Source organism: Megascapheus bottae, chromosome 9, assembly GCF_031878675.1.
Source record: "Megascapheus bottae isolate mThoBot1 chromosome 9, mThoBot2.hap1, whole genome shotgun sequence".
In the NCBI taxonomy this organism is placed as follows: domain Eukaryota; kingdom Metazoa; phylum Chordata; class Mammalia; order Rodentia; family Geomyidae; genus Megascapheus; species Megascapheus bottae.
In genome coordinates, this window is record NC_143517.1 from 61210996 (window position 1) to 61231132 (window position 20137).

Genomic DNA, 20137 nt, shown 5'->3' on the forward strand with positions numbered 1-20137 from the left:
CTCGGTACCACATACATACAAAAAAGCTGGAAGTGGTACTGAGGCTCAAGTGGTAGAGCTCTAGCCTTGAGAAAGTCCAAGGACAGTGCTCAGGCCCTAAGCTCAAGCCCAGGTCTGGCAAAAAAAAAAAAAGAATAAACTAAGTTAATTTTTAAAGGTACAGTAAAGAAGTGATTACCACAAAAATATACGTTAGTAATTTTATTAAAATCATAGACATGGAAGGTTTTAGTTTATGGTCTTTTGAAAGGTTAAAGATATTCACTAGAAGAATGCCTTCTGAGTAGCATAAAAACCAGTCCTTTTTATACACTGTAACCAGAATGTGTTTAAAATTTTAGGCTTAAATTTTGTATAACCCCAGATCTCATGAGTTGATAAACATGGGCTTTCTAGGGGGCAGAAGACTAGCTTGTAGCTTATTTGTAGAACTTTTACCTAGCATGTTCAAAGACTTGGGGTTCATCTTCAGCTTGGCCAATTTAAAAAAAAAATCCAGTGTTTTAGTTAGACGTTTAGAGGAAATAAAGCAAGCATTGAGCCTGAAAGGTTTAAATTATTAATTTTTTCTTTAAACTTTTGACTTTGAATAGAGAATTTTAAAGTATTTAGATACATAATTAGTGTGCTACTTTTCTTCTTAGTTACTATTTAAGGAGAAAGTTAGTCATCTTACATCCAATGAAGAGCTTTTAACCGTATGGCATAGATGCTGTAGGCGTTGTGGAATGTATAAGAATTGATGTTTTTGGTATATTAAATGTATTTCTTCTAAAAATAATTTTGGAAGTTACAAACACTCCTACAGACTTTAACACTTTTGTCACCTTTTTTACTTGAGGAAATAAAGATTTGTTAAAATTTAAATAAGTAGGGAGATTTTAAAATTTGCCCCAAAATATCTCATAGACTACTTGTGAAACAGAGGATGTTTATTTAACAATAACTCTTCAACCTAGTTTTGTGAGAATGATGCTAGTCATTGATATAAAGGATTCTTTATGCTCATTATGATGTCATCTTTTAATTAAGCTGTGATCTTGGTGTTACAAATGCATAATAAAATCACAAATTTCTAGATTTTCCACTTTTCCTCCTTCCAGATTTTGACTCAATAGGACTTGTACTTGTGGACATAAAGTTTGCAAAAAATGAAGATTCTGAAATTCCAGGGCTCTTGAATGTCTTAATTGCAAAAGAAATCATTTTTATTTCTGCACTTATATAGAGTATTTTTAAGAAAAAAAAAACCTTGAAAGCATCCAGTATTAGGTTACAAGTGTTACACATAAATTTTGTTATGTTCCACATGACTGTAGCAGCCCTTCTGGATTCCCCATCTACTGAGTTGTAGATGTAAGAGAAGTTTTATATGAATATGTATCAAGACAGCATTTGTGTTCACATCATTAAATGAGAGATAAAAATACTTGTTTATTCCTTAAAAAAATGGAATGGCAGTAAACATTTGTCTGAACAGATTTATGTTACTTTAATAGAAATATGAAAATCTGATTCTATTTTTTAAAATTTTACTGTTTATATTAGAAACGTATGAAATGCTTTTTGATATAATTGTCTTAATCCAGGTTTTAGTAAAGGTCTTACTTTGTCCTTGAATGAGCATTTTTTTGAAAGCTGCTAATGTGTTAATGCCATAATGTTTTCCACCATAGTTTTTAATTCTTCAGTATGGTACAATGGCATTATTTCATCATTGTGCCATCTACTTGGAAATTTGGCTGCAGAGTTCATTTTAAATTTACCCATGAGTAAATAAGCTTTTGGAAAGTTTGAGAAGAGACGCATATATATATATTAGTAAATTCATTTGTATGGTTACGACTACTTTACTTTTTTTGGTTCATTTTTCTTCTAGGCTCTAACGTTAAATCTGTAGTTCAGTAGGCTAGTCGTTATAGTGTTCCAGAACATTCTTGTTTACTTCAGCCTTTTAGGAATGTCCTGTTGTTTCTATTTCTGTTCTTTAAAACCTAGCTAAAAGGTCTGAGCTCTTTAAATTATGAAATGATTTTCCTGATCAGCCCAGCTAAAAAAAAAACAACAACTCTTTTTTCCAGATAAGAGAAAATGGTCTATTCTATTCATTCTGGGCTCACATTTTTTTTGACCTCTCACATTATTTTGCATAGTACTTTGTACATAATTCCTATTAGTTGATGTTTATTTGCATTCAGTTTCAGTCTTTTTATTTATTTTTAATTTTCAGTTTCAGTCTTGACAGCAACTGTTGGAAGGACTGAGGAAGTTGTCACTAGTTGACTGCTTCTGTCCTTAATAAAAAATAAGATATATGATTCTGTCAAATAAGGATTAAGTAACTCCTTATCTAAAATGCTTTGGACCACATGTTGCAGGTTTCAGATATTTTAGATTTTGAAATGTTTGAGATTGCCAGACCTCATCATCTGAAATTGGAAATGCTCCAAAATCTGAACATACCAGGTTAAACATGATATTGCTAGTCAGAAAGCTTTAGACTTCAAATTTTAGACATCAGATTGTTGGGTTTTGGATACTTCAACTATCATATCTAAGTAATACTTGTTATTTGCTATGTGAAATATTCTACCAGTGTTTTCTTAACTAAAAGAATGAAGAATTTTATGGAAAGTATAAGCTGTTTAATAGCTTTGAAGTAAAAAATAGTGTTCTATACTAACTGGCATATGGAAGTTGTTCATTCTTAAAGCTTTCCTGAAGTAGGGTAGAATCTCCCTTGAATTAATCTAAGCTCTCTGTGTAGGTCTTGCAGAGAATAATGACTTGCTCCTACCCTCCCATTTCTGGTCAGTAGTAAAGAAGATCCAGAGACTTGGAAAATTATGATTTCATAGAAATGACTTATATTTGTCTTCAAAGGACATTAAATCTGTAAACAAAGCACAACAATGATATAAACATACCTGTTTATGCAGAACTGGGAAAGTTTTCAAGAACAACTAATTTGGGCTGGGGATGTAACTCATTGGTAGAGCAGTTGCTCAAGGGCCTTTGTTCAATCCTCATTTATCACTCTACCTTCTAAAAAACTGAAGGACAGGATAACTTCCTAGTATGTCAGAAGGTAAGAAATAATTTTTAAAAATTCCTCCACCCTTTAAATTTTGCTAAGGCATAAAACTGGACTGCAATTATATGGAGCCTACCTAGGTACTCCAAAATCATGAGCTCATTCCATCTGTACAACAGTAAGTATACTTGACTAATGTATTTATTTACCATTATTAAGTAATTTTAATTATGACTTACGATAAATGTAAAATGTTAATAACCACGCTTTTAATAAAGCCGGAGTGTCAATAAGATACTTAAAGTGTCTTAGATATACATAATTATTAATTTCCTTACATGATTAGGACTGAATATAAGGTTGGAAAGAAGAACGGTAAAATGAGTAATATTAGCTCCATATTTTTTGGAGTTGTGAATCATCCAGTTAGTTACTTACATTACTAGTACTAATGGCTGATGCTTAGTTCATTGTTCTTAGATTCAGTGCAGTGTAATAACCTTGCTAAATAACTTTAGTCACAAAATTTAATAGAGTTAACGTGACTTTAAAAGGCTATTCTTTTTTGCTTATTTATATATGATACATAATATAAATGTATTTGATATAAGATCAATGGCTACAATACTGTTTTGTTTGTCTAATGTAACACAGTTTAAACATAATCATGTTAAAATAGCATTCTAAAAGGAAAATGTGTTATTGAAGTCAAAATCTTAAGCTTTTACAATAATGACACAAAATAAAGTTGAATAGCATACATGCCATGCCAAATACTAAAAAAAGTATTTTTTTTAGGCTATTTGCTACCAATTTTGCTTTTGTTTTTTGCCAGTCCTGGGGCTTGAACTTAGAGCCTGGCCACTGTCCTTGGACACTTTTTGTGCACTCTGTCACTTGAGCCACAGCACCACTTCCAGCTTTTCTGTGTATGTGGTTCTGGGGAATTGAACCCAGGGTTTTTATGCATGCTAGGTGAGCATGGTACCAGTAGGCCATGCTCTGGGCCCTTAAATTTTATTTACTATATAGTCTAAATAATATGACTAAAATTGTGTTCTCGCTTCTTTAAACTCATGGGGTTTTTGTTTGTTTGTTTGGTTGGTTGGTTAGTTTTTTCATTTTTTTTCTTTTACTAGCCCTGGGGCTTGACTCATGACCTGGGCACTGTCCTTGAGCTTTCTCAAGGCTAGAACTCTACCACTTGAGCCACAGCACCACTTCCAGCTTTTTCTGTGACTGTGGTACCCAAGAATCAACCCCAGGGCTTGTGCATGCTAGGTAAGCACTCTACCACTAGGCCGTGCTCCCAGCCCATTTTTGAAATTTTTATTGTTACGGTAAAGGTAATATACAGAGGAATTACAGTTACATAAGCCAGGTAAAGAGTGTATTTCCTTATATCCTTTTTTTTTGGGGGGGGGGTTATGGGGCTTGAACACAGGGCTGAGCTCTTTCGTTCAAGGTTAGTGCTCTACCACTTTGAGCCACAGCTCCACTTACAGTTTTCTGGTAGTTCTTTCCTGACTTGGCTGGCTTTGAACTGTGATCTTCAGATCTCATCTTCTTCGTAGCTAATATTGCAGGTGTGAGCCACCTGTGCCCAGCTGAGAGTAAGTATCTTTTTGGACACTGTCCCCCCTTCTCTCCCTCTCTCCCAGTAGTCCCTCCCACTCCCCTACAAGTTGGAGAATTCATTTTCAACATAATGTCTGTTGAGTACCACTGCTGCATTTGTTCTTCACCTTTTGTCCCTCCATTTCTGTGCTCCCCTTTGCCCTGTCAAAGACAGATAAATGAACAAAGAAGAAAAAAAGAGAAAAGGAAGGAAGCAAGGAAAAAGAAAACACAACAACAACAAAACATTTTGTTTCCATTTCCTGGAGTTCAATTTCAATAAATATTATTTTATACGATCAAATGCACATAGGCATTGTACCTTAAATTTATTCATTTTGAGAGTTTAATGCTCTCAGAAGTTGTCTTTTTTGACTGACATAAAGCTAAATGACTAAGTATGATATAGCAATGAGGACTCTACATTTTCAGGGTTGCATTTTTCTGTCACATTAAGTAAAAATGTACAGAAGTATAGACATTTATAGATCCTTACACAGCCTTTCATTCTCAAGCCTCAAAAATCCCTACTCCTGCCCTTGAGGGATTTATTGTGCTTTGGGCGAAATGGGTGAATATGTTATACAGAGGGGGATGGTGTGGTAGTAGAGAAGAGTGAGTCTTGACCATGTCCAGCTCTTAAGGAATAATGATAGGCTCAGGCCAGAACAGCTGGAGCACATATTTCTCTAGTCTTTATGTGTGAATTTGCCAGTGCTTTTTATTATATTATTATTTAATATATATTTATTATATTATTGCTTGTGTACTCTATATCCAAGTACAAATGAACAAAATTCAGAACTTTGGGGCAATAACTAGAAAATGTATCTTTTTCCAAGCTTGGGAACTGTGACCTGACCGTGTTTATGTACCTGTCTAGATTAAAACACACGTACTTCTTGAAAATTAAATACTGAGGCTCAGTGTTTACTGGATATCAGTATAATGTTGGGCAGAAAAGTAAGGATGAACACTGAACTCAGCGTTAGTGCTTGTTATGAAGTGTTACACAAATACTCATAAGTAAGTCCGATGAAAAGGAGTTTTTGTCAAGGCATTCTTTTACAAACCTGAATGGGTTTAGTAATCTACATATGATTGGCTAATTATTTATATCATTACTGATGGCTTACCATTTGTTCATTCCTTACTAACAAGGAAAGTGAACATACAAAAGGATAAGTTTGAATAGCCCTGTTTCTTATCAGGCTGCGTGGAATGAGTTAAAAGAACAAATGCAAGCATTGTGTGGTAGCACCCATTTGTAATTTTAGCTTTTGGGAGATGAAGCAAGAAATTGGGAGTTCAAGCCCAGCTTTTTCATTTATTGCTGGTATTTTACCAATTGAGCCATATTTCTAGTCTGACATTTTGCTGGTTAGAGATAGTCTTTGAGCACTTTTCTGCTCAAACTGGCTTTGAACCTCTGTCATCAGATCCCAACCTCATCAATAGCTAGGATTGCAGATAGGAGCCACTGGTGCACATAAGTCTTTTTTAATTCTGATGTCTTCCATGTGGTATTTCATGAGTCTGTTTTGAGTTATTCACTAGTCAGGAAATAGTTTAAAATCTTTGAATATCTGTTTTTGAAGAACTTCTCCATGTATAAATTTACTATTTTATTATTAGAATAAGACCAGTGCATAGTCTTAGTCTTGTTGGAAGAATTCTCTGCTTGTGTCATAGGTTCAACTCCAAAGCAAATGAGGGATGAGGTTTCTGCAGACTTCTTAAGGTAACCACCCCCACCCCTTTTCAGGTATGAATTTAGAGGGATTTTACTTTTGCTATTTTCATTCTTTGTTGTTTATTATGCTGATAAATTATTTTAATCAACATTAACTCAAAGTTATAAAAATTTTTTTATTTTGTATGGAAAACATTTATCTCACTAAAAGCTGATTTAAAAGAGTAATAAAATATACTAGTAAGTTCTTACAAGGGATACTCATAATCATCCTTTTTGGTAAGGAACTAATCCTGTAGGCTATATGATGAGTCTCTTTTTCTACATCAGCTGTAGCGTCTGCAGGACAGAGATTTTCCAGAGTAGGTATTTTGAAATTGCTACCATTTTATTTTTAGCTAAAGTGATTTTTTTTTCATCTTGACATTTTTAAAATTGTACTACTGTAAAGCCAAATCGTCATGTTTCTTCAATTTTAAAATGCTCCTCTTTTTCTGCTGTTTTTTCATTCCTGGCACATTTTTTAAAGTGATTTGAGAAACACGCACACAGAGACAAGTCTTTCTGCCCTTTCAAAATTTGTCATTTCTTCATGTCTTCTTTTTTACTTCCTCCTCTACTGATCATCCTAAATGGCCACCCTCCAAGTAGTCTCTCTAGTTCTCTACTCTTAGCTATTATTGCAGAATGACTGCCTCTGCATGTGATATCTCCCTACCAGATTATGAGGTCCTAAAAGGGCCAAAAGTCCAAGGAGTGTCATCAGATTATTGTAGACTTCACTAAATGTTCGTTAAAAGAATTAGAGACTGGTTATATGTTTTTCCTAATCATGTATTTCCTTGAGTTTTCAAGAGTGGTTTTCTTACCCATGCCCCTTCTGACTTTGAGCTTTGAGATAAATATATACATATTGTAATTAGTAATGTATAAGCCAAAATAGCAGCCTTCTTCCTGGATTGTAAATTTGTCTTTTGTTAGGCTTTCTAATAGGTTCCTTTTTACCAAAATCCAAACCTTTTATAGGTATATTTAAGGGATGTTCCAGTCAGCAAAATAATCACTCAGAATTTTGCAAGGAAGCACACTGATTTAGACTGTTGTGAACTCTACAGTAGTTACTTGCAGAGACAGGGGTCTAGACTCCTATGTTTATACACAGAAACAGGAAGAGTGAGTGGATGGCAGTCACACCTACCACACGTTGTTTCTGATAATAGATTATCATGATAGCATCTCCAAGGAAACAGTTTCTTAATATCACAGCTTTTCCATTCCTCTTTGAGTTTCTTCTGCAGTGCTTTATGTAATTCATTTATTGCAGTGTGTAAAATGAGCTTATAGTCTACAGCATAATATTTAAAATGGTTCCTCATGTACATAAACACAATAATTTAAATACCTCAAGGTCAACAGTCAGAAAATGTCACATGTTGAATACTCTTTGTCTTTCTGTCTCAGTCTCTTTTTGCTGGTAATTGGTCTTGAATGCAGGGACTGAAGCAGGAATCTTTTGCTTTTTTGTTAAGGATTGTCACTTTACTACTTAAACCACAACTCTACTCCTAGCTTTTTGCTGGTTAATTGGAGAATAAGAGACTCAGACTTTTTCTTTTTTCTTTTTTTTTGCCAGACCTGGGCTTGAGCTCAGGGCCTGAGCACTATCCTTGGACTTTCTCAAGGCTAGAGCTCCACCACTTGAGCCTCAGCACCACTTCCAGCTTTTTTTCTATTTATGTGGTACCGAGGAATCAAACCCGGGTCTTCGTGCATGCTAGGCAAGCACTCTACCACTAGGCCAAACTCCCGGCCTGAGACTCAGACTTTTCTGCTCTGGCTGGCTTCTGTAGTCTTCGGATCTTAGTCTCCTGAGTAGCTACAGTTGTGAGAGCTACTGGCATCCAGATTAGTGGATTTACCAATCTCCTAGTTGTTTTTGTTTTCCCAAAATGATTTCTTTATCTGGCTTGGCTGAGTTTTCCATTTTTAGCTGTAACTTAAAATTTTACTGCTTTATTACATGAGTATTAAAATATACCAGTATTTCTAGCAAGACCTAGTCCTAAGATTTGCTTTGCCCATGATGCCCTTGGCTCTTCGTAACACCGTCAGTCCCTCCCAAGATGCTGTATGTAAATACTTTGGGACCTTAAAACTAAAAATCAGTGATTTTTAAGTTCCTGCCATTCTTTTCAGCAGGGGCCCAACTGTGCTTGTTGAATTCATGTTAGTGACTTATCATATTTTGAATTTAAAGTAAGCATTTTGTAGACCTTTACTTTTGAGTCTACTCTAACAAATTGCACTACTAACATCTTCATTTTTTAGAAGAATATTTTTGTTTTATATCTGTGACTTTTTAGTGTTGTTGCAATTTTGGAACCTTTGGTACTGACCAGTAACTATCATGCATTCACAAATGTTATTCAAATGTGTAAGAATTTCCAAACCATTAGGCCCTATCCAGGAGTACATATAAAAAAAATTTAAAACCTTAAAAAAACACCTTAGCAGTATTCTGCATGTTCCATGAAAATGTTCATAGGGGTTTTATAGTTCTTACAGGAAATAGTCCTCTTGTAATCAGGCTAACTAAAGGGAAAATAGTGAGTTCAGTTTCTTTTCTATGTTTTTCAAAAGAAAGAAAAAGGTACTGTTTAACGTAAAATACTGTTATATTTTTGGCTTTCTCTATTTTTTTGTTCTTTTACCAAGACTTAACTCTGAGAAGTAAAATTTAACTTGAGTACAAAGCTCCGAAAGTATTGTTTGGTTTTTTTTGAAATGCACTCCAGAGATGGAAATTGCTTAATGACCTTCTCAACTTACCCTATCTGGACATTAAATTTTCTTTGGAAGGGATTTTTTTTTGTTTTGATTTGTTCTATTGTTAGTTAATGTTTTTAATACCAAAATACATTAATGTTTCTGAGTTCCATTATAAAAATCGATGTCACCATCTGCTTTTTCTCTATTTCCTAGCCTTTAAATGATGGTTCCTAACCTTTATCTTACATTATGTACTTAATAATTGCCTCCTTCCATCTGAAATATATTAATTCTGCAAAGCAGATGTCAGTATCATTATTTAAAGAGAAAAGTCTTTGTTTACATACTGTATCAAATAACACTTGCACATGAAGAAAATATTAATTCATTTTGTATTAATAGCAGTACCACTGACGTCTTCAAGGACATTAGTAGTTCATGTAGTAATAAGTGCAATCATACACTGTTTTAATTTTCAGTTCTGTGTCATCTACGTACTTACCTCTGGAGATGGGGACACAGGAGTGGTATACTCTCCTTGCCGTGACAGTCCCAAGCACATAGTCTGTGACATTCGGGGTCCTGTGATGTGTGGTCTTGGAAACAGGGATGAGCTATGTGCTGTGTCCATCGGTGCAGGTGTTGGAATGCTTTTCTTCCCTGCAGCTCTAGTCTCTGTGGCATGGGTCAGGTCAGTTCTTGTTTGCAGACTAAGCCAACATCAAGTGAAATGAATAGGGATTATATTTTCTGATTTTAGTACTTGTATTAACTTTTTTCTAAATGATGATTCCAAGTAGCTTTTTAGATTAAATTTTTGAGTGATATTTTCTGAGAGTCATGATTATTTTATTTTGCTCTTGCCATTGGGAAACTCTGCTGGGTATTATGTATTTTTTTAGATAGGTATGGTACTATACTATAAAGTTGTCTCACAACTAAATCTAAGCTCTTTTAAATAGAGTTGTAACTAATGCCTTGTTATTAAAAATTGCAATAGTAGAGAAAAATCAGTGGAATATATACCAATGACGAGTTGATTTTAGGGGGAAAAAGAAAGCTGCCTTTTTAGATACAGATAATATCTCAGAATATAGTTTGAAAGTATGTCAGGCTTGCTCTTATGCCTGTTGTAAAGCAAAGAATTGCATTATAAGAGAAAGACCATCTTCTCAGACACAATTGGGGCTTTAATTCACTTATGTTTTATTGTCTTCTTTCTCATATTTAATTGTCTAGAATTAAAAAAGAATTAGTAGTGAAACTGAGAATGGAAGAAGGGATGGTATATAATGACAAGTGGAAACAACCATGTAATAAAATACTCGTCTAATGGATTAAAATCTTTTTGGAAGGAATACTTTGCTGAAGATAAGGCTACTTCTTTCCTCTTGTTTTGACTCTCATACTAATAGATCTCTGAAAATTTTCCATGCCTCCTTTATGACACTGTCCATGTGTTTTGAAAGCCCTGGGCCTCTAGGGTATTTGGACTTTGGCCTGCCTTCCTGGTGTGTTCGCTCTCTTCCATTTGGTTGTAGCATGAGGCACCACAGAGATAGAGCTCTGAACGGATGAATTTTTAAAATCTTATAGAATATCTGTCCCATTTTTACCTTGATTACTGAGAGGGCCTTTGCTAGGCCTAAAAATGAAATGTGAATTGTTAATAATGATTCAGTTGACCTTGTCATTTGTTTGTGGGATACTGTTCTGGTATTTATGTCATACTTCATGCTGAGTAATGTACTTTTTTTTTTTTTTTTCCAGTCCTGAGCTTGGGCTCAGAGCCTGAGGTCTGTCCCTGGATTTTCTCAAGGCTAGGGCTCTACTACTTGAGCCGCAGCACCATTTCTGGCTTTTTGCTACGTATGTGGTACCGAGGAATCGAACCTGGGTCTTCATGCCTACTAGGCAAACACTCTACCATTAGGCCAAACTCCCGGCCCCTTAATTTCATTTTTGTAGTACATATGCAGTCATTGCATTCATTGAAAACCTCAATGAACTTTGTGTCCGTTCCTCTGGTAGGAAAAATTTTTGTCCATGACTGCTATATGCCAGCCATTGATAACAGTAATCAAAACTTGTTCTGGTGACATATACTTCATATAAATAAGTTCAGTAAGTCATTGTAGATATTATTATTGAAATACTGAGGGACCAAAACCTCAAATCATGAAGAATTCCATTGAAAGTATGGAATGTAGTGGTAAGGAATTAAATGAGACAGTAAAGTCAGTATGTAGGCAGTGTTTACTTTCTGCTTTTTTAGAGATCATGAAACAAATTTAGTTCCAGGTTGTTAGAGCTACCACAGTGGGATTTCCTGGCTGAAGTAGAGTCCACAGCATTGCATGTTTGTTTTAGACAGCATCTTTATTCCAAGTTCCCAGTAACATGGCTGAAAGTAAAAGATAGTTATATTTTTTGAAGGTCTTTCTTTTTTTTTTTTTTGCCAGTCCTGAGCTTGAGCTCAGGGCCTGAGCACTGTTCTTGGACTTTCTCAAGGCTAGAGCTCTACCACTTGAGCCTCAGCACCACTTCCAGCGTTTTTCTACATAAATGGTTCGGAGGAATCGAACCCAGGTCTTCATGCATGCTAGGCAAGCACTCTATCACTAGGCCAAACTCCCGGCCCTCTTTGCAGGTCTTTTAAAAAATCCTACTTCCCAAACTTCTAGATTTGCTTAGGAAAGCAGGTGTTTTTATAGGTGATAACTATTTCTTGGCAGAATAATGATTGGTTCCTGTCTTGCAAAATGCTCCAAGTACCTCTGTGTGTGTGATCAGCTCGTGTGCCTGATTCATCCTCCGGTTTAGTTGTGAGATTGAGCAACTGCTCACATTCTCCTTTGACTGACTGCCTCTTAGATTTAGTAATAGCTGGAAATTAATTGTAACAACTAAGAAGAAGGAAGCTTCCTCTTCCCAGTTCATAGGTTCATTCCTTAGTGAGAACTTAGAGACATTGTCAAATCCACATGAGAATGATGTTAGAAGATGTTGGTTTGTCTTTGAGAAGAAATGGTTACTTTAGAAGCATGTGAAATTCACTGATGGAAGAGTATGTTAACTTTTTTAACTTTGACATTGCAGCCACATTTTCTACTATTGTTCTAATGTTACTAACCCCTTGAGAGATGGGTGATTGGATACTCCTATTCACTCACTAAGGCTCAGATTTCAGATTGTCCCTGACCCTAACTGCACTTTATATGGTACTGCTTGGAGCCAGGATTTCCTCTTTCCAGCTTTGCCCAAGTTCCATTTTCCATAGTGTAATTTATCTGGTTAGCTTTCCTCTTTCTCTTCCTAGTGCATTAGATTGCTCAATTCCACATGCTATTGGAGGGGAATGATAATGGCTTACTTTCTCTTTTTTTCGTGCAAAAATTTAATTTAGAAGAATTCACGTTGATTGCTTAGACTTCCCAGTTGCTTGAGGCCTTCTATGATATGCTTAGCTCCATTTTCCTACGATGAAGACAAATTTGGGAAGAAGTTGAAAATGCAGTGTTTTTAGGATCCAAATGAGTTTACTGGAACATGTCAGAAGCTGGGGTAAGAAGTGTAGGGATGGCTTTAAGGGAAAAGGTACCAGTAGCCTTGTTTTCTTATTTCACCTTTCTGAAAAGCTACTTTTGTTAAACTAGGAAGACAAGTACTTTAATAGTGTCTTATTTAAGCTAATTGGCCTTGTTAGAATTTGATGCGGATATTATCAAATTCTTGATAGGTTTATATTTGATGTCAACAAGTTAGATAAGCTTCAGTACTTCAGTGCTCTTTGCTAATTAATTAGAAGTAAAGTGAACTAGGCACTTCCTGAACAGTAGGTAAAAGGATCTAGAAGCAGCAAGATCTACTTGAAAATAGTCTCATACAACATGAAGGACTACGTGCAGGTACCTGCAGCTGACCTTGAAAAGCCTTATGAATTTACCTCACCAGGAGAGTCCACCCCGTTCCTGTGTCTGAGTAGGTCCAGTGCTTCTGTATGTTCTTGTAATGCTTTTAAGGATGGTACTTTCTTTCTTAACATGTGCCATTTCTTTTACGATATTGCCAGACATTTTGATCTTATAAGTCTTTGATAGTTTATAGAAACGTAATTGGCAATTGTAACTTCATTTCGTGTATCTTCTTTATAGTGTGTAGCTTTTTAAAAATTTTCTGTTGTAAGTGATGAAAAATGTTTTCATCCTGAATAATTCCCTGTGATGATTTTCCTGTATGGCAGTCCATTCTTTTCTATTTGGCGCGCACATTTCTAAAATCAGATTTATTGATCATGATTTGTAGAAAACTAAGGAGTTTAATATATAAACTGGTACTTGGATTTAGTGTGGCCCATCAGATCTGGGTTGGGATTGCGGTTCCTTACCAGCTGTGTGGTTTGCAACAAGCTGGCTTTTTTAAGCCTATTTCCACTTTGGATATTTGTGTAGGAGTTCAGGAGCAATGTCCTTGTGTAGGAGCTACATAGCTCATTCTGAAAATGGCAGTTACTCCTAGTTTGGTTCTTAGAAGATATTGTGAACCATAAGTGTAATTTACTTGGAATTTCATATCATTCTAATTACCTGAAGTTTTGATTACTTATTACAAGTTTTAAAATGATTACAAACACATCCACACTAAAAATACTATCTAAAGGGCTTTCCGTTTGTTTTCATTGATAGTAAAACTAATGTTTACTTTATTACTAATTGTAGTTGCAGTATTTTTAATGGTTACTTAATGAAAAAATATATAAGTTTACCCTTTCCAATAATAAAGAATAATGCATTATTCCATTAATAAGGAGACTGGTGTAGTTAGACAAAGAACACTGCCAGCCTGGCTAGATGGTTTGGAGCCTTGGAGATTTGCCTTCACCTATGTGACTCCAGAGCATGTGCTTTGTAGCTTTGCAGCCTGTGGGGTTCAAAGCTCATCTGCCTTTCCAGGGAGGACCTAGACTTTCTAGACTTGGGAACTGAGGTTATTACATTCTAAGTTTATAGTCACTGTTTTATTGACATAAGTTATTTCTTAACAGAGGGGTTTATTGTGATACTTCTATTCAGTTATTATTATATACTCTGACCAAGTTCATCCCTCCTCCCTCTTTATCATGGATTTTCGTTTCTGATTTCAGGGATTTTATTGTTGTTGTTTGCTACTTTGGTACAATGATGTATTTCATATTCACCCTATCACACTATTTTCCCCTTCCCTTGCCAGTCTTTCTCAAACAACCCCTCTTTTGCTGCCAAGGTTCACATTTACTCTTCAGGATCCCGTAAACTGAAAGCATCACATAATAACAATGTGACAATGCACGTCAACTTTAATGCTTTACTATTACGTCTTCTTACTGTAAATACTAAAATTGACTGAATATTTAAAGCATTGGGACTTGCTTTTTATCCCCATAGTCAACCTTTTTGCTGTGACAATTTGAATTTGCTATATTTGGCCTTTCATTAGTGCTAGTGAAATAGTCATTTTAATCTTTCTAGCAGATTATAAGCTTTCCATCATTGTAGTGCCTCAGTAATTGCATAATACTACCCATTGCATGCTTGCTTTTAATTTATTTCAGTAATAGTATAAGAAATATTTTTGTGTTGGACATAGTAGACACACAGAAATATGATTTTTGCTCATTTGTCTTAATTTATCTGTGACTCTCTACCTCACCAAATAACGAAACCTGAACTCTCCCTCCCTCCACCTCCACCTCCCTCCTTTTTTTTTTTTTTTTTTTTTGCCAGTCCTGGGCCTTGAACTCAGGGCCTGAGCAATGTCCTTGGGCTTTCTTAAGGCTAGTGCTCTACCACTGGAGCCACAGCACCATTTTCAGCCTTTTTCTATGTATGTGGTACCAAGGAATTGAACCCAAGTCTTCATGCATAATAGGCAAGCACTCTTACCACAAGGCTAAACTCTAGGGACCCCTTTCCCCCTTTTTTGTTGACAGTCCTAAGGCTTAAACTCAAGGCCCGGGTACTGTCCCGAGCTTCTTTTGCTTAAGGATAGTGAGTTACCACTTGAGCCACAGCTCCACTTCTGGGTTTTTGGTAGTTTACTGGAGGTAAGACTCTCATGGACCTTCTTGCCCAAGCTGGTTTCAAACCATGATCCTCAGATTTCAGCCTCCAGAGTAGCTAGTATTACAGGCGTGAGCCACTGGCACCGGCTGTGTTTTGCTCTTGTGTCTAAAAATGCATTCAGGAATTTGGGTGTTGATCGGAAGAATAATTAAAACATTTTACTTCTTTGTAGTTTTTTCTGTTAGAAAACACAACATTTTTTATAACTAGCATATAATTTTTATTACTATAGATTCGTGAATTGTCCACTATTTTATAACATTTTGTAAGCTCCTCAAGCAAGGATATTCTTCTTTTATACACTGAGGGCTGGAGATGTGGTTTAGTAGTATATCACCTGCCTGTCAATTTGGAGGCTTATAGTTCAAACCTCAGTACTGCAAAAAATACAACTAGGATTCCCAGAGATTTTTAATTTTAGACTCTTATTCTAATCCAGTCATTGTTGTTGAGTATGTTACATGATTGGTTTTGCTCAAATTGTTGCTTCTCTAAAGTAGTCATGATAGTTCTTGCGAATGTTAAATCTGCAGTACTTTTCATCAGGAAAGATGATTTATAGACCTTAATTCTTTTTTGGTGGGGGCAGTGTCAGCTGTGGGACTTCAACTCTGGGCCTGGGTGCTGTCCCTAAGCTTTTCAGCTCAAGGCTACCACTCTACCCCTTGGCCTGGGTGTTGTCCCTTAGCTCTTCAGCTCAAGGCTACTGCCCTACCTTGAGCCACAGAGCCACTTTGATTTTCTGGTGAGTAATTGGAGATAAGAGTCTCAAGGACATTTTTAGTGCCTGGGCTGGCTTTGAACTGCAATCCTGAGATCTCAGCCTCCTGAGTAGCTAGGATTACAGGTATGAGCCACTAGGCCCAGCTACAGACCTTATTCTTGACTTGGCTTTCGTCACTACTTTAATGGTTCCACTCTATGGCACATCTGCATTCAATCACATCTTGACCTGTGCCAGGCATTCAGTTAACAGTTGGTAAATGAGTATATAAGCCTCATAAGGAACATGAGATCTAGAAAAAATAGTCTCTTGTATAGTGTTAATTGATAAGGCAACAGTGGTCTTTTTATAACCAAGTTTTTAACTCCTATTTCAGGTGACCTTTTATATCATGTTTTAGTGCATATACACTCCAATTTCAGAAATCATGTGTGCCATTTTATCATGTCTCAAGGCTAGTATTCCTGTAAACTTGCCATTCTGTGGGACACAAATACTGATCCCACTTACTCTTATAATTTTTCCTACATAGTTCAGGTACCTTGCCCAAGCCTAGTAGCCATATTTTTTTTCTATTTATTTATCTTGTTTCTACAATTTTGGAAGTTAGACACATATGCCTTATCAAATTCTTTGTTGTAAATACTTGTCTTACATTTTAATTTTAGTTTTGTTTTTTTTTTCCTTTTTGAGTCATGGGGCTTAAGCTTGGCCTGGGCACTGTCCCTGAGTGCTTCAGCTCAAGGCTACCACCCTATCCTTGAGCCAAGCCCCCCTTCCTGTTTTCTGGAGGTTAATTGGAGATAAGAGTCTTAGGTCCTTTTGTGCCCAGGCTAGCTTTAAACCTTGATCCTCATATCTCAGCCTCCTGAGTAGCTAGAATTACAGTTGTGAGCCACTGTGCCTGCCTTAATTTTAGCTTTTAATATTCTCATTTTTGTGCTGTTTCACGGTCTAGAATATATTGATTTTAAAGTTAAAATGTTTTGGAATATTTGAAGTTTGTGGAATAGAGTGGTCAGCAACAGAATGGCCATATGTTCATAAGAATATTCTAAGCTGAAAGCCATTTCCTCCAAAATCAGGAACAAGACAAGGATGCCCACTCTCTCCACTCCTCTTTAACATAGTATTAGAATAGCTAGCCAGAGCAATAAGACAAGAAGCAAGCATAAAGGGGATCCAAATAAGGAAAGAGGAAGTGAAACTTTCCCTCTTTGCAGGTGACATAATTCTGTATTTAAAGAACCCTGCCAAGCTATTTGAGCTGATTCAAAACTTTGGCAAGGTAGCAGGGTATAAAATTAACCCTCAGAAATCAACTGCCTTCCTCTATGCCAAGAATGAGAGGAGTGAGGCCCCACAATCAGGAAAGCAACTCCTTTTGCAGTAGCCTTAAAGAAAATGAAGTACCTAGGAATTAACTAAGAATGTAAAGGACCTTTTTGATGGAAACTTTAAAACCCTGAAAAAGGAAATTAAAGCAGAACTGAGGAAATTGAACCCCCCTCCCCCATGCTCCTGGATTGGAAGAATTTACATTGTCAAAATGGCAATCTTGCCAAGGGCTATCTACAAACTCAACGCAATACCCATCAATATCCCAATGTCAATTCTTTAAAGAAATAGAAGAGGCAGTCCAAAATTTCATATGGAATAATAAAAGACCCGACATAGCAAAAATAACTTTTAGCAGAACAATGCAGGAGGAATTTCCATACCAAACTTTAGATTGTTACAGAGCTATAGTGGCCAAAACAGCTTGGTACTGGCACAAGAACAGGCCTGAAGATCAATGGAATAGAATTGAGGACCTAGACATTAACCCACAGACATATGGCCACCTAATCTTTGATAAGGGAACCAAAAAAATAGAATGGAAGAAAGACAGCCTCTTCAACAAGGGGTGCTGGCAAAACTGGTTAAGCACCTGCAGAAAACTAAAGTTGGATTCTTCTTTGTCACACTGCACCAGGATTAACTCCAAATGGATCAAAGACCTCAAGGTAAAAACCAGCACACTGAAAACTTTACAAGAAGGATAGGAGATACACACTAGGCCTCCTTGGCACAGGTCGAAACTTTCTTAATAAGGACCCAGAAACAGAACAAATCAGAGAAAGTCTGGATAAGTGGGACTGCCTTAAGCTGCAGAGTTTCTATATGGCAAAGGACATAGCAAGCAAATTAACTAGAAAGCCTACAGAGTGGGGGAAGATCTTCACTAACCATACAATAGACAAAGGCCTCATATCTAAAATATATCAACAGCTCAAAAAATTGAATCACTCCCAAACTAATCTCCAAAGTAACAACTATCTCACTAAAAGATGGGCCAAAGACTTAAAGAGAGTCTTCTCTGAAGAAGAAACAAGAATGGCCTATAGACACATGAAGAAATGCTCGACATCTCTGGCCATAAAAGAAATGCAAATCAAAACAACTCTTAAGATTTCACCTCACTTCAGTTGGAATGGCCAGGATCAAGAAATCTAATAACAGATGCTGGAGGGGATGTGGCCAGGAGGGATCACTACTACACTTTTGGTGGGAGTGCAAACTCGTTCAACCACTATGGAAATCCGTGTGGCAGTTCCTCAAAAGACTAAACATAGAGCTCCCCTATGACCCAACAATTCCACTACTTGGCATTTACCCTATGGTCCAGAAACAAGGACATACTAAATCCACTTAGCACAGTGATGTTCATTGCAGCACTATTTACCATAGCAAAGGTATGGAAACAGCCCAAATGCCCCCAAGTTGATGAGTAGATCAAGAAGATGTGGTATTTATACACAATGGAATTCTGTGCTGCTGTCAGAAAGAATGACATTGTCCCATTTGTAAGGAAATGGAAAGACTTGGAAAAAATCATATTAAGTGAAGAAAGCCAGACTCAAGGGAACATAGTCTCAGTGGTTTCCCTCATTTGTTACTACCGATTATAGAAACCTAGGGCTCTCCTAGCAGAGATTTACAATAGAACAAAACCTAGATACATAAGGCCATATAGTATGATGCTAAATGAAAGGACCTCCAAGATATAGAAACAAAAGCCATATAATGAGTGATTAGAGATCTTAATGTACTGTGTTATCCCTCATCTCTTTTAATGTCCCTTGGTTATCTCATATTACAATATTTCACTTTGTTATCTGATATATTGTATATATGCTTATTTGGTTATTTGAAATAGGATAGGGAAGGGGGAAAAAAAGCTGAGGGGTGGGGATGGGGGGATGGAAATGGGGACCAAGACATGAGAAAGGGTATCAATGTTTGTGAAGTAATGTACCTTCTATCTGGTGAATATAATGTAACCCTTCTAATTACAATAAAAATATATAGAAAAATATTACTAAGATAAAAAAAGAATATTCTGAGCTGGTAGTGCATTTGTACATAATTAGGTTATTGGTGAAGTATTGAATATGCCACTGAAATAATAAAAACAACCTATAGGGGTTGTGTGGGAAGCAGTTAGTGAACTATGGACAAAAACAGAGGTAAGATATTAAATCTAAACTAGGTTATAAAACTGAAAAGATGCCCAGTGCTGGGTGGTTCACATCTGTAATCATAGCTACTCAGAAAACTGAGATCTGAGGATCATGGTTCAAAGCCAGACCATGTAGGAAAGTCTTTGAGACTGTTATGTACAATAAAGTACTCAGGAATAGCCATAAGTGGGGCTACGGCTCAAGCAGTAGGGCACTAACCTTAGGCACTAAAGGTGCAGGGGCAGGACCCAGGCCCTAATTTCAAACCCCAAGATTGGCAATATAAAAAGAGAGAGAGAGAGAGGAGAGAGAGAGAGAGAGAAACAGCAGTGAAGATATTATTGAAGTTGATTGAACATACATGTATACAATCTTTCACCAAATATTTGTATTACTAATACTGTGCCAAGTGTGTCCACAGCTTTTATTTTCTTTTCTTTTTTTTGCCAGTGCTGGGGCTGGAACTCAGGGCCTGGGCACCGTCATTGGACTTTCTCAAGGATAGCGCTCTTCCACTTGAGCCATAGTGCCACCTTCCTGAATTTTCTGTGTATGTGGTGCTGAGGAATTGAACTCAGGGCTTCGTGAATGCTAGGCAAGCACTCTACCACTAGGCCATGCTCTTGGTCTCCACAATTTCTTGAGATTCATCAGTGAATTAAGCAGCATCTCTGTCATCTGAGCTTACGTCCTAGT

The 20137-nt window shown here is 36.5% G+C and overlaps 1 protein-coding gene across 3 annotated transcripts in view; it reads left to right on the plus strand.

Moving 5' to 3' along the window:
- The window catches only part of Efr3a (EFR3 homolog A), a 76904-nt gene that overhangs the window by 11556 nt on the left and 45211 nt on the right, over positions 1-20137 (plus strand). The gene's annotated exons all lie outside the window — the stretch shown is intronic.